Source organism: Nelumbo lutea, chromosome 1 (genome assembly GCF_056320005.1).
Source record: "Nelumbo lutea isolate HS-2025 chromosome 1, American lotus-T2T, whole genome shotgun sequence".
Taxonomy (NCBI): Eukaryota; Viridiplantae; Streptophyta; class Magnoliopsida; order Proteales; family Nelumbonaceae; genus Nelumbo; species Nelumbo lutea.
This window is the reverse complement of record NC_142684.1, coordinates 62225549-62242113: the sequence shown is the minus strand read 5'-3', so window position 1 is coordinate 62242113 and position 16565 is coordinate 62225549.

Genomic DNA, 16565 nt, shown 5'->3' with positions numbered 1-16565 from the left:
TTGTTAAACAATTAAAGTCAGATAGTAAATACACTTAATAAAATATTTAAAATAAACTTGTCAAATATAAATCAATGAAAAATAGACCATGTGAAGTTTTTTAAGGTGATTGATTGAAATCTTGATCTACTGTGCAATAAATATTGATAAATGCATCTTAATTGAACTCAATATTATATCTTTAGCAATCTACGCATTTTCTTTGTGAAGATTGACAGGAAGCTATAATGGATAACTACATGCCTAAATGTTTGAACACTTAAAATCAAGTGATGTGAGATGCCACTTTAATAAAGCGAAAGCTAATGATTACCCCAAGAAAGTGAAGTTATTGGACCAAGGTTCAAAAAATCGTTACGTATCGGCCTATATCATATGGGTCCCTTTTCGATATGTCCCTACAGGGGTTGTATCAGGTTAGGGCTTGGTTCAGAGGGTAGTTGGGACTTAAACTGGCCCCTTTGAACCAAAATCGAAAAAAAGTGAAAGTTAAAAAAAAAGGACCGATGCTGTCCGATATGCCCTATTGGCGTATCGACCAGCATCGATACTTTGAACCTTGTATTGGACTACTGGTTCTCTAAACCAATTCAATAAGATTTAAGGGAAGAGTGGCTTAAAATATCGATATCTCTAGTATTGCATGGCAATTTTAAAGATACATATTATGATAATGTAAACCAATGGATATGGTGGAATGATTAGATTTAGCATACTTGAGGGCATAGTAGGAAAATTCCACTAAATACTTAAAAATATTGATTTTAATAAGGGTAAGTGATACTTCAGTTTCTTGGATTCATTTCAATTTTTTTTTTTGGTTTTTAATGAGCACCCCTAGACAGGATCAAGATGTTTTAGGTGAATCAATATCAATTCCATTAAATACTTAAAAATATTGATTTTAATAAGGGTCATTTACTAGAACACCCCTATAGTTTCACAGATTTACTTAAGCCTACCCTATAGTCCACATTATACTAAAACACTCCTTATAGTTTGCAACCTATTTACTTAATCGACCTTTTATTAACAACTACTTGTTTTGTCATATGAAAATAGTAACACGATCACCTAAATTAAGTGAAAAATGTTTCAGGTCATGTACCCATGTTGTTTTTTCCAAAAGTACCCCTAAATTGAGTGGAAAATGTTCTAGGGGTATTGATCCATGGCTGTTTATTCCAAAAGTACCCCTAACATTTATTTGTATAGAAATCAAAATTGACCAATTAGAAAAAAAAATAGAGTGGTTGTCTGTGTTTTATTAGGGGCAAAAATAACATTTTTGTTTTTAGTTTCTTTTCATTAAATTTATATAATTGATGTTAGTGTTAAAACTTTCAGTTTTGACTTTCATCTAATGAAAGGTTGATTAAATAAATTGATTACAAACTATAAGAAATGTTTTCGTAAAACACAAGCTATATGATAGGTTTTGATAAATTCATAAAACTATATGGGTGTTTTAGTAAGTGACCCTTTTAATAATCATTTTTTTTTTGTTTTTCAATTTTGTAGTTGAAATGGAATGAACATCCCTTGATGAAAACACTTCTCATCGATACATGTTGGTATGGGTAAAACAACACCAAAAGAGAGGGCTATTCCATCAGATCCATGTGATGTCAACATCAAAACCTGTGTATGGCCTGTATTCATTGTATCAAATTTGATGCTTTCAAAACCTTGGAAAAAGGATAATATACAAAATGCTTATGAACTTTCCTACCAAAAGTAGGTAAAGATTCAGATTGTTAGGGTTGGATGATTGTGCACTTTAGCAACCCGAGAAAGCAAATAACATACAAAACAAGATGAAAGTGAGGGTGGGGTTCACATAGAAGTAAATTTAAATTTTACTAAAAACTTTTGTTTTTTTAGAAAATTCCTGATCAGTACCTGTACTTTGTTTCGAATGAAAATTTGGTCACTGTACTTTAAAATGCGACAATTCAATACTCAAACTTTCAAAATGTTAAGTGACATTTCAAAAGTCAATAATGCCCTAAGAATGCCATCTAATTATTTTTATCAACCATCCAAACATTGACAATAAAATGAACAGTCCCAAATTCTAGATTCTTCTAAATAATCACCAATGTTTTTGAATAGAAGAAGCTAGGATTTAGGACTGTTTAGTTTTTGGACAATGTTTGGACGGTTGATAAAGAGAATTAGATGGCATTCAAAGGCATTTTTGACTTTTCAAATGTCACTTAACGGCTGATTAATGAACTGGTTAATAGAAGGTATTGGATTATCACATTTTGAAAGTTCATGTACTGAATCGTCACATTTTGAAAGTTCGAGTACTTGATGGTTGCATTAAAGTTCGGGGACCAAATTGTCACTCGAGCCAAAGTACATGGTACTAATCGGGAATTTTCCCTTTTCTTTGTGTGATGCAACAAGAAAAAAAGAATCAAATTATCTGCTCATTTTCTGCTATCTTTCTTGTAAGACCTCTCGCTTTCTTTGGGGCCATTTGGTAAATTTTTTTGAAAGATCCTTTGGAAGTTCTAACAGTCAAAAGACGATGTGAGCTTTTGCATCTAGATCTTAGTAGTTTAAAGACTGGTAAGGCATGTTTGTCCATGCAAAGACGAATTGAAAAAAAAAAAAGACGAAAAGCTCCATTTGGAGCTTCCCAAAAATAGCCTGAAATGGGCTTTCTGTGTCTTTTCGGGGCTGCGGCTTTCAATGACTAGATCTTTTCCCAACTAAATTGAAAAATGCCAAAATACGAGTTGCTAGGCTTCAAAAAAGCTAACAACCTGCATGAAAAGACATGCCAAATGGGGCCTCGATCCTTCAAAATCCCTTGAAATGCCAAAAAAGTTGCTAGTATACAGTGTTCGCTTAGACCCTCAGAGAACACCAAACACCAAAACTAACTCCATAAGGTTGCATGCGAACAACCCACAGCCAATCTTCTTGCTACGATGAACCCGCAATGCACCACAAGTTTTACGATAAGCTCACAATATGTATCACAAAAACCGCGATAAACCCGTGGTTTACCGAGCTCACTCGGTGCCCAAACCATAGGAAATCATGGCCGAACCCAGGACAGGGCCCCTACACATGTCTGAATGCGCGATAAACTCACAACCCGCTAAATGTGCGACGAACCCATGACTTGCGAGCCCATTCGCGACCCACGTGCGATGAACCCAGAGCCACGTGGAACCTACGCCATCGAAAGACGTGGCCAAATGCCACATAGGGTTGTGTGTTGTCGTAGGCAGCCAATAATAGAACCTATACTCCTACAAATGCATGTAGTAGTGTGAGTAAGGATCGTTCCCACAGAGAGTATCTAGCCCAGTTTTATGCTACATGAACAAGGATGGGGGTTTTGAGTATAATGAAAACAAATAAAAATAAAACAAATAAGGAACAATTCAAATTGAAATATCAAAATTAATCAAAAGAACAAACCTTGGTCTAAATCAACATTCACCATCAGAATTCTACCATTGCTCATCGATGCAAAAATATATCAATTCACACTTTGAATATTCACCGTTGGAACTATATTCTTATCTCTCCTTAGTTATAGTTAATTAGAAAACAAGTGATCTACTTAACCCTTACTACTAAATAACTCAAAACAAGTGCTGAAGATTTGATCTAGTAGTAACCTTAAGAATTAGAGAGATCGATGGAACTAAACAATACAAGCACAAGCGGTTGTATTTAATTTAGTCGAGCGTTCTTCCTAAGATCTAATAATTTCTGACACAGCAAATCATTAAATCTCAGTTGCTTCTCAAGTTAGAGGGATCAAACAATTATGGATTTGATATCTAACAAAGCAGTAAATTGCAACGAATAATAAACTAGTAGGTCTCTTAGCAATTAAACGAAGCAATCATGAACATAAGCATAGAAGAACATCCGATACTCAAAGCATAAATTAAACAGTAAAAACAATTTAGATCTCACAATTTTGTTGAATCTAAGGCTTCTGTTTCCTTCGACCAAGTTTCACAATTTAGCCACACAGGGTCATGATGAAAAAATCAAGGAAAAATTAGAGAAGAGAGGAGAGAGGCATTCCCTCAAGTCTGATGATTCTTCCCTCTCTATACTTCCCATTCCCCAATAGAAGCCTACAAAATCTCCTAAAAATTCTCAATAACAATATCCAAATGTGACTAGTTAAGGAAATAGAGTCCTAATGTAAATAGGAAAGTGGTGATTTCCGCATATGAAAACTTGTAAACTAAGGAAAGTTTCCAGAACGTCAACAGTGCAGGTGCAGCTACTTCAAACCCGATTTCGACCTTGATGCAGCCAGTATCTCTCAAAACTCGAAACATGAAAGTTGTAGAACATTTTCTTGTCCTTCCAAAGCATCTTGAATAATCTCAACTGAAGCTCAGATGAGAGAGTTATGCCCAGATTACGAAGCGATGCCGAAACTGTCCAAAATAGCCCAATTAGCTTCGTTTTTCACTTAACGCCTCCACTTGCATCTTAAATTAAAATATAAGAATAATGAGTACATTTAGGCACCAAATAAGTATAAAAGATTAAACATTGAGGGAGAATGCATTCTTATCAAATTCACCCACACTTAACTTTTGTTCGTCCTCGGGCAAAACTCGAATTCATTTTCCCAAAAACACCAAGGTTACAACGCCATCAACAAAGAACAACCAAGCTCTTCAAAACTCATAACACATCATGAACAAACATTATTAAACAACTTTCAATTACTTAGTAAGCATTTTCACTTGAAGATGGAATAAACTAAATATGTAGGCTTTCATATCTTCTCATTCTCCACCACTAGGATCACATGCATAACACAAATCAAAAGGACTTTTCAAGGGTTATAGCGGGGTTTAGGATCAAGGCAGGAAATATTTGGGAATGTAGCTCAAAAGCCATCGAAATTAGTGGAGCAAAAATGAATCAAGTAAAGCTCGAATGTATAAGACTTGTAAAACCAATCATTCCATTCAGCAACTTCTTCAATTTTGCTTTAATACATTGAAACCATCCTGCATTGAAAAAGAGATCATTCAAAGGAACACTTTTCGTTTGCAGTAGGGAGTAATCCTTCGTAACAGCTTCCACCTTTGCATATATAAGTAGACCCCTTTCTTGGAATTTTAGGAGGAACATGGATAGTTTGTAACATTGAAAGCAATTTCCTCCATCACTTCCTTTCTTCTTTACTTGATTTTTTCTTTTTGCTGTATTTTTTTTAAAGAACAAATTACATCAACACTAGAACTCACGAGTTGAGAATGAAAACATGTTTCATTTCATCAGTCATAACCACATCCCAAATCCAGACACCCCCACACTCGTTTCTTGCACACCCATACATATCATAATGATGAACAATGCTCCACTAGCTCTACGGCTTGGGTAAAGGCATTTTTTTTCGGGTTTAAAACTTGTAACATGGGTTCACAATAAACGACAAAGGCCAATAATGCTCAAAGGGGTTCAACAAAGGGAGTAATTTATTACAAGGTAGGCTATTTGGCATATGTAGCTTATAACAAAAGGGCCTTAATCATGTTCATGCATGCCTGTGTCAATATGACCTCGAAGGAAATCAAGGCAATTTCTAGAGAAACAAATCCATGGAAGAATATCTCACATGAAGGAAAATAGTGAGACTGATATGGATGTGTCAGTTTAAAGGCTCAAAATCTCACCAGCTTTTGTCTACTAAATTTAGTCACTACCATTCTCAAGGAAAATAACTAGACTAATTAATTCTAAGTTGAAAGATTACTTATTCAATCATGTTATGAACTTTTCAAGCTAAATTGAATCATGCTCATGGCATACACAACCAAAAATCGTTGAAAACCACAAAAATAAAGAACATAACTTTTTTTTTTGGAAAACAAATTTAAAACACCACCTAAATCCCCTCCCCCACACTTAAAACTTACATTGTCCTCAGTGTAAGGTGAAATGCAAAGAAAAGGCAACAATAACTAAAATATAAATACGAAAATAAGAAGAGAAAGAAAAAACAAACTTCCCTTTGGGTTGCTTCCCTTTTTCAATCAGTATAAATCGGATCCTTAAGGTCTAATTGTTCCACATTCTCTACTTGAAAACCTTCATAGAACTTTTTAAGTCTATGGCTATTCACCTTGAACACTTTGGAAGTTGCTAAGCTTTGAATTTCAACCACACTATGAGGAAAAACATTAGTAACAACAAAAGGTCCAATCCAATGAGAATGCAACTTACCTGGAAACAAACAAAGCCATGAATGGTAAATGAATTTTTGACCAACTTTAAACTCCTTCCTAGAGATCATTTTGTCATGAAAAGCCTTTGTCTTTTCCTTGTAAATCCTTGCACTTTCATAAGCATCATTGTGAATTTCTTCTTACTCTTATAGTTGCAACTTCTTGTTTTCTCCACTTTCATCCATCTTCATGTTGAAACTCTTGATAGCCCAATAAGCCTTATGTTCTAACTCAACTGAAGGTGGCATGGTTTCCCAAACACCAACCGATAAGGCGACATACCAATGGGCATCTTATATGCAGTCCTATACGCCCACAGCGCATCATCCAAGCACGAACTCGAATCTTTTCTGCTTGCAATGACCGTCTTTTAAAGGATGGACTTGATCTCTCGATTTGACACTTCTGCTTGTTCACTAGTTTGCGGATGATAGGCTGATAGTGTGTGTAATTTCCATATTATTTGTATTTTTTCTTATTTAATTAGTAAGTTAATTAATGGATTTTATTGTGTTTTATTTAGAAAATCACAATTTTGGAAAAAAACTGAAAGGAGCTTACAGCATAGCCCCAACATGATGGGAGAAGACCAGCATGATTTCAGCATGCAAGAAGTGGGCCCCATCAATCCTAGTAGGATTCGACTGAGTTGGAGGTGTGAGTCACCAACAGTTTTAATAGAGTCTATTTCTTGTCGTGCTTCTAAAAAAAAAGAAAGTCAAAGTCCATCTTAGTTAAGAATTTCTATTTAGAGATAAGGATAAGATTAGATTTAAATTAAGCATTATCCCATTAGGAAATTGGACTTTCTAGCAGTCGAAATAACTCAATCAAGGAGAGAAGAAGTGAAGGAAGGAAGCATAATTCGTCCTCTCCATCTGGATGCTGCGATCTCTCCATGAAGTTCGATTAGATTTTATTTTCTGGATGAAGGTTAAGGAAGCTTTGGTTCTACAAAATTGTGAGATCTAATTGATTTTATTTTAGTTTCAATGTTTATGAGTATTTATATATTTTTCAATCGATAAAATAACCTATTACCGATTAGATCATCAAATTCGTATATGTTTGTTAGATTTAATCTTTATGGCAAATAACATAAACCGATTATGGACAAGTTTTCGGTTCATGTTATGGAGATATATAATCTGGTTTAAAAGAACCGAGCTTGTGTGGTCGTTGACCAGAATTGGGTCTCTCCAATTCTTAATGTTGTTAATAGATTAAACCCTAAGAGCTTGTTTAGGGCTGTCTATTAATAAGAGAAACAACCAAAGAGCTTGTTTTGATTGCCAAAAATACAAGTAGAGATTGGCTATTAGAGCTTGTTAGTAGCTATAACCAATTTACTCATAAGCACTTGAATTCATCCTTGCATCGATGATCAATTGTAAGAATCAAAGCTGAACTTATCCCTTCAACTGGATGCTACCTTCTATGGAATAAACCTTTATTTTATTTTATTTTACTGTATTTTCTTTTCCTTATCTTTATAACAACCCTCTACTTCATTTTCTTGGAAATAAATCAACCCAATCCCTAAGGAGATGACCTTACTCATCACTATATACAAAAATACTTAATTTGAGCAAGATTTTTATTTTTGGTTGGATTCGACACCCACCAAATTTTGGCACTGGTGCCGAGGATTGGTCTCCTAAATAAGATTTATTCCTTTTGCTTGGTTTATGCCTCATTCTTCTCGTGTAGGTGAACTCCAATACGATCCTAAGATCGAAAATACAGTTCACCGATTGAGGAAAGAAGCCAAGCAATGTTGTAACCAATCGGCATCACTCCCATCTCCCTGTTGGACAGTTTTGTATGCCCTTAGCTTCAGTCAGAATGATGTACTCTATGAGTTTATTGTAAATGAATAAAAGTGCATATTTGATTCATGTTCCCTTGGTATGTTTCTATGTAATCCCCTTAAACTGGACACTTAATGAGACTCGTGTTAGTTTAGAATGTTCACAGCCAGTGGGTCGGTCTGGGGAGACCTATCCTGACAAGGCTGACACTATGGTGCCACCAAGTCGGTTGGGGTGGCTTATCTCAGCTGCTAGGGTGAGACCCTAGGCACATATAGTGTAGGATTAATTGAATCTATGAACTAGATCAGATTTTCAGTATTGCCCTGGACCTTGGAGATTGATGGGAAAAATTGGAAAGTTACACCTGACCCCTAGACTCAATTATGATACCGCACTAGGTGTTGGATTGGGCTATCTTTGATGTATCAATTAGTGAGATCCTTAGTGGGGGTCAAAACCTGGGTATGTTGGGACAGTTTGAGAATTCATCTGAGTGGGTGATCATAGTGATAGGATCAACCCCTTTGCCAGACAAAGGTAATGATCGGGGATGACTCTCATTGATGGAAACCAAGACTGCCGGCAGCTGATTTCAATCATTGAGATTTGTTTTGCAAAATATATTTTATATGAGATATAAAAGTATATATATAATGGTTTCTAAAAAGTTTGCAAAAAAATGTTTTAATTCCCGGGATCCATACAAGTAGAGAGTGCAATACTATTCCTTGCAGCCAAGGGAGAGGTCCTGTCTTGTCGGGTAGTGTATGATCATTATGGGCTGAGAGGTTAAGTGTAAGACCATTGAGAATAATGCCTGGTGGGCTAATCTTGCATCTGCCCACAGCCCCTAGGTGTTATAAGGTGGCTTGGCCCAGGGACCACTTAGGGTAAGTGTTGGGCCCATAGAGCCCATTTGATGGGTTTCAGGGGGTGCACTGTCCATAACAGTGTATTCGGCCAGGCCTTGTAACAAAGGCTGGGCCGAACCCATGTGGCTGATGTGTAGATCAATGATTGGATCCCACGCCATACAAGGAAGCCCAACTGGGCAGCAGTTAAGAAGGTTAAGTAAGCACATAAGCTTAATGGGCCTAAAGCTCATTTCGAACTGGGCTATTTAATTAGTTAATTATGGGGCGAGTTCTGAGATGGATTAGCAGATAGGATAGGGTCATCTTGACCCTATCCACTCAGAGAGTCTAGATCTGAATGTGATTCAGATCTAGAAACCTCCTAATGAGATTAGGAGAAAGCTGATCTAATCTTTAGATAAGATAAGGGTTTATCCTTATCACCTAAAGAGAAGGCTGATCCAAATATGATTTGGATAAGCAGCTCCTAATTGGATTAGGAGCTGATCTTTTAGGTTAACAAAAGAAGGAGGGGGCTGCAGCCTTTAGAAGACACACAATCAGATCCTCTTCAGTGCTGAAATCAGAAAGAAGAAAGAATTTAGCAACCCTGCAGAATTCTTTCTTGCGGCCTCCCTGTTCTTGCCGCCCCTGTTTGCCAGATCGATATCCAGTTGTGGGAGAAGTCAAGATTCGATCTTGACATCAGTTCTTTGAGAAAGAATTGATAGGAAGTTGTGCTCACGTGCCATCCTGCTGATTCTTGCGAAGGACAAAGTTCTTGGAGAAGAACACTACTGATTCTGCTCCATCCTGCATTGCACCATCTTCAGTGGGAGCAGTCTTTGGATCCTTCCTTGGGCGTGAACACCTTCATTGGGGGATACTATTTCTTTGTATCAGGTATAATCCTCTCCTACTTCTTTTGGTTCAGATCTGGTTCAGTTTATGGTTCAAGAATGATCATTGAAAATATGATTTTCTAAATAGGGAATGCGATTCCCGGTTGAAGGGAGAGAATTTTTTTTTGAAATTCGCCCCCTTATTCCACAATCTTTGGGCGTCCATACGATGGATCTCTTATCCCTTCAGTGGAATCAGAGCCATGGTTCAAATCTTGAACCAATTTGTTTCAGATCTAAACTTGCGCAAATGGGCAGAAGGTGTTCTACCCGATTTGCGCATATATGGGTTTTGGGAAATTTGTTCCCAAAATTAATGGGCGAATAATCTGAAATTAATTTTATATAAATATGATTATTATTTAGAACAGTTGTTCAAGATTTTCTTGATTTATGGGCTGTTCGTACAAGAGGAGATCGAAATCTTGATTTGCGCAGGGAACGTGCGATTTTGTAATTTTTGAAATATTTTGTTACATTTGGCCTGTAAAATATATATATATATATATATATATATATATATATATATATATATATATATATATATTTTGAGACTAAATGTATAGGTATTCGATCTGATGTAATCATTAATAGAAATAGGATTTCTATTTATTTTTATTTTTGGATCGAAGATGGCAGCGTAAAAAAGGAGATTTCGTAGAGAAGGAGATTTCGCAGATGGGAGAATTACAATCTGCGATTTATAGTTTAAGAAACTGCAAATTGTGATCTAACCTCTATTTTGCAGGATGGATTGTGTGAACAGCCCTGTTTGACTGATTCTTGATTTTCTTTTATCAGTATTTAATTTCAGATTATTTTCTTGAATTAAAGATTTAATTAAAGATCAAACCCTAGACCCACTTGAACCAAGATTGGTTCAAACTGTTTGGACCGAATCTAGGGTTTAATCAAGGCTGAAAGTCAGCCCTAATTTTCCCACTAATGGGCATGAGGATTGATATTTAATTAAATGGTTAATTCGGCCCAACATGTAAAGGCCCAATTTTAAATAGTTAAAATTGCTAAAGGCCCCCTTATCACATAAAGCTATATGGACTGAACCATTCGACCCATATACCTAGATAATATTAATGGTTAATATTATAGATTTAAAATGGGCTTCAAATGGGCCTTACAGATGATTAATTGATTGGATCAATTTATCCCTACATAAGATGTATGGATGTGTGATGTGCTATGTACATGGGCCATAAGTGCTTGGCCCATGCTCAATCGACAGTGGCTCTTGCGCACACCATGGCTGAATGCACATCATTGCCATGGTGTCCCTTTTGGTCATTGGATGACCTCCCTCAGTGGTGGGCCCCACACCTCATCAAGAGGTCACGTGTGGAACCCTAGCCGATTTAGGCCCACCGAAATTTGGCTTTATGAAAGTCAGTGGGAGTCACTTTGGTTTGACCTAAAATTAGAACTAGGGCGTAATTAACTGTTCCCTCCAGCTAATATGAGTGCATGTGATAGGGAGATTCATATGATGAACTCTCTAAAGGCCTTCCATCATTAGCATGAGGATGGGTCCTTCTGTAATGAGGAAACACACCGGAAAATGGGCTATCCATTTGCTGTTGGGCTTGTCTAAGTGTTTCATAAGATGATAGAGGCGTCATAGACCGATGTGGGAGGGGCTTCACCAGAAAATGGAAACTCTCTCACAGTACCTTGGCGTTCACGAATATGATGGATAAGCACTCACTGGACAGAAAGGTTTACCTGAAAACGGCTCTGAACCTTGTCTGACAGAGGCCAAAGGGAAAACTCATTTGATGAGTGGATATGATCCTTCACAGAAAGGTGGTGGGGTTATGCAGCTGAAACAGTTGGATCTATGCACCTTATGTGATTTCCCATATTTCTAGAGACAACCCATAGTCTCCGTTACTGAGAAAGGAGAGAAATCTCAAAGATGAATAAATGGAAATGGAACGTAGATTAAATCCATATCTATAAAATGAGCATGAATCAAATATGGTTGTGGACTGATGTTTGCTCTTTTATCAGAAAATGGAAAATGGATCATTTGCAAAATTGCTTGATGACAACAAGTTGAAGGGCCCAAACTATGCCGATTGGTACAGGAACCTTATGCTGGTCCTAGCTTCTGAAAAGCTGGACAAAGGTACAAAGAATTTTACCCTGGAGCATCCGGGTGATAGGGCTTCTGAGGCCCGTAGGAGGGACTATTAGGAATGGGAGAAGAAAACCTCCCTTGCCCGGTGTTACATCATCGCCTCCCTGGACAACCCAATACAGAGGTAGTTTGAACTTGCCAAGGACATATTGGACAGTCTCAGGACGATGTATGAAGAGCAGAATCGTTCTACTCGACAGAAGGTCTTGAAGCAGTTCATGACTGCACAAATGACCAAGGGCCAACAAGTTCACGACCATTGTCTTCGGATGATGGGATATATCAATGAACTGAAGGCTCTTGGATCTGGGTTGGACATTGTGACCCAGATAGATGCTATCCTTAATTCTTTGCCTCCTTCCTTTAATCCGTTCATCATGAACTATAACATGAACAAGCTGAATGTCAGCTTGTAAGAGCTCAGAGATGGATTAGCAGATAGGATAGGGTCTTGACCCTATCCACTCAGAGAGTCCAGATCTGAAGGTGATTCAGATCTAGAAACCTCCTAATGAGATTAGGAGAAAGCTGATCTAATCTTCAAATAAGATAAGGGTTTATCCTTATCACCTAATGAGAAGGCTGATCCAAATATGATTTGGATAAGCAGATCTAATTGGATGAGGAGCTGATCTTTTAGGTTAACAAAAGAAGGAGGGGGTGGAAGCCTTTAGAATACACACAATCAGATCCTCTTTAGTGTTGAAATCACAGAGAAGAAAGAATTAAACAACCCTGCAGAATTCTTTCTTGCCGCCTCCCTATTCTTGCCACCCTTGTTTGCCAGTTCGATCTCCAGTTGTGGGAGAAGTCAAGATTCGATCTTGACACCAGTTCTTTGAGAAAGAATTGATAGGAAGCTGTGCTCATGTGCCATCCTGCTGATTCTTGAGATGGATAGAGTTCTTGGAGAACACTGCTGACTCTGCTCCATCCTGCACTGCGCCATCTTCAGTGGGAGCAATCTTTGGATCCTTCCTTGGGCGTGAACACCTTCACTGGGGGATACTATTTCTCCATATCAGGTATAATCCTCTCCTACTCCTTTTGGTTTAGATCTGGTTCAGTTTATGGTTTAAGAATGATCATTGAAAATATGATTTTCTAAATAGAGAATGCAATTCCCAGTTGAAGGGAGAGAATTTTTTTTTGAAATTCGCCCCCTTATTCAGCAATCTTTGGGCGTCCATATGATGGATCTCTCATCCCTTCACTCCCAGGGTGAAGTCAGCAACAAACCTCATCGAGTCATCTAACAACTCTAAAGAAGAAGTCATGGCCAACATCGGCGAATTAACTCTTAGAGAGATAGCTGCACCAGATATGAATGAACAACCACTTTGCGTCCAATATGCAGATCTAACAGTACCTTTTGAATTGAAATTTGATCTTATCCACTTACTTCCTACTTTCCGTGGACTTTCAGGTGAAGATCCCCACAAACACTTAAAAGAATTTCATGTAGTCTGCTTGAACATGAAACCTCAAGGTGTTACCGAAGAGCAGATCAAGTTGTGTGCCTTTCCTTTCTCATTAGCTGACAAAGCTAAGGATTGTCTTTACTATTTACCCTCTGGTTCTATCACTACATGGAATGAGATGAAGAAGCTATTTCTTGAGAAGTTCTTCCCTGCCTCATGAGCTGCTAATATCAAGAAGGAAATTTGTGGGATAAGATAATTCAGTGGGGAAACTATCTATGAGTATTGGGAGAGATTCAAACAACTATGTGCAAGCTGTCATCAACATCAGATTCCTGATCAACTCCTTATCCAATATTTTTGTGATGGACTATTGCCTATGGACATGAGTATGATTGATGCTACAAGTGGTGGTGTGTTGGTGAATAAAACTCCTACTCAAGTGAGGGAACTAATTGCAAACATGGCTGCCAATGCATAACAGTTTGGCAATAGACAAGAGTCCATTCTGAGGAGAGTCAATGAGGTAAGTACTTCATCCATCTATCAACGATTAGATACTCTCACCTCTCTTGTGGAAAAATTGGTAGTAGGTCATGTACATCAAGTAAAGACTTGTGGCATTTGTTCCACTGCGGGTCATCCAATTGACATATGTCCTACACTTCTAGATGAACCATATGAACAAGCCAATGTTGTCGGAGGATTCCCACAAAGGAGGTATGATCCCTATTCAAATACTTACAATGTAGGATGGAGGGGTCATCCTAATCTTAGCTATAGAGCCAAGCCCTTCGACATCCAACAATATCAAGCTAGACAACCGGCTCCACAATATTCATCTTCCAATCTAGGTATGTCTTTAGATGAAATTGTTAAAGCACTTGCAACTAACACCCAATAATTTCAATAGGAGGCAAGGACAAGCATCCAAAACCTAGAGAAACAAGTGAGCCAATTGGCAACTGCTGTGAGTCAATTGGAATCTCAAGGATCAAGAAAACTACTCTCACAGACCATAGTCAACCCTAAGCAGAATGCTAGTACTTTAAGAAGCGGAAAGAGCTCAACGCCGATTGAATCCTCCTCACCCACCTTCCGTTGCATTAGCTCACTAGTCAGGTAAGTCTCCCTTATCTCTATACTACTAGAAATTTGTTTTGATACATTGAGGACAATGGATAGATTAAGTGTGGGGGGGGGGGGAGTATAGGATTTGATTCGGGATTTTAGATAAGTAGTATTTATTTCAGTTGAAAAAAAAAAACTCAACTCTCTTGAAATCAATTGAAACATATTATGGGAAAATTCTTGTGAACCTAGTAAAGAGGTGTGATTGGCGAATACATGACTTATCTGAAGCCATTTCCATTTAAGCTAGTCCTAAATTCAGGTTTAAGTAAACAGGGTAAATATTTTTACTATACAATTGAGGCAACCTAGTAGGATGGAGCATAAAATGCACCTACTAGCTAGCCATTCAAAAGTAGGATGTAGCATAAAATGCACCTACTATCCAAACAATTCCAAAAGTAGGATGAAGCATAAAATGCACCTACTATCCAAGCAACTCTAAAAGTAGGATGGGTCATAAAATGCATGTACTGGCCAAGTAATCCTAAAAGTGAAATGGAGCATAAAATGCACTCACTTCCACCAAGACGATAAAAAAGAGAGTGAAGATAAAAATATTTTCCCTAGTTTACTACCTGGTTTATGGTAGCAAAAATTGAATTGGTTGATGGATGAGTTGTGTATGACTTGGTCAATTGATTTAACGGTTTGCAATAGTTAACCAAAGATATTTGTGGAAAAAGAAGAAGCAAAGTTGAGTTTATAGTTTGGTAGGATAGTTTGCTTATTTTTGCTTAAATTTTGTTTTGCCTGAGGGCAGGCAAGGTCTACGTGTAGGGGGGTTTGATAGTGTGCATAATTTCCATATTATTTGTATTTTTTCTTATTTAATTAGTATTAATGGATTTTATTGTGCTTTATTTAGAAAATCACAATTTGGGAAGAAAGCTGAAAGGAGCTTGTAGCATAGCCCCAACACGATGGGAGAAGACCAATACGATTTCAGCATGCAAGAAGTGGGCCCCATCAATCCTAGTAGGATTCGACTGAGTTGGAGGTGTGAGTCACCAAGAGTTTTAATAGAGTCTATTTCTTGCTGTACTTCTAAAAGGAAAGAAAGTCAAAGTCCATCTCAGTTAAGAATTTCTATTTAGAGATAAGGATAAGATTAGATCTGAATTAAGCATTATCCCATTAGGAAATTGGACTTTCTATTTCTGAGAAAGAACTCCTAAGAGGTGTTGGAAACAGCCCCTCCCCCTAAGGCTATATAAAGGGGTGGGGTAGACTAGTAGTCGAAATCACTCAATCAAGGAGGAAAGAAGTGAAGGAAGGAAGCAGAATTCGTCATCTCCATCTGGAAGTTGCGATCTCTCCATGAAGTTCGATTAACTTTTATTTTTTGGTTGAAGGTTAAGGAAGCTTTGATTCTACAAAATTGTGAGATCTAATTGATTTTATTCCAGTTTCAATGTTTATGAGTATTTATATATTTTTTACGATTTCTTGAATAAGATTATTTTATTGATTGAGCAATAGGATCCATTGTTCATAAAATAACCTATTGCTGATTAGATCATCAAATTCATATATGTTTGTTAGATTTAATCTTTGTGGCAAATAACATAAACCAATTATGGACAAGTTTTCGGTTCATGTTATGAAGATATATAATCTAGTTTAATTAATCATATTAAACCAGTTCGAATTGAGCTTTAGGCCCATTAAGTCATGTGCTCACTTATCCTCCAAACTACTGCCCAGTTGGGTATCCTTGTATGGTGTGGGACCCAAACATAGATCTACACAACAGCCACATGGGTTCAGCCCAGCCTCTGTTATAAGGTCTAGCCGAATTCATTGTGGGTGATAGTGAACCCCTGAGCCCATTTCCATGGGCTCTTAATGGGCCCAACATTTACATTAAATGGTCTCTGGGTCAAGCCACCTTATAAAAACCCAAGGATTGTGGGTAGATGTAAGATTAGCCCATCAAGTATTACCCTCAATGGTCTTACACTTAACCTCTCAATCGATAATGATCAAACACTGCCCGACAAGAAAGGACATCTCCCTTGGCTACAACGAACAGTGTTGCACTCTCTACTC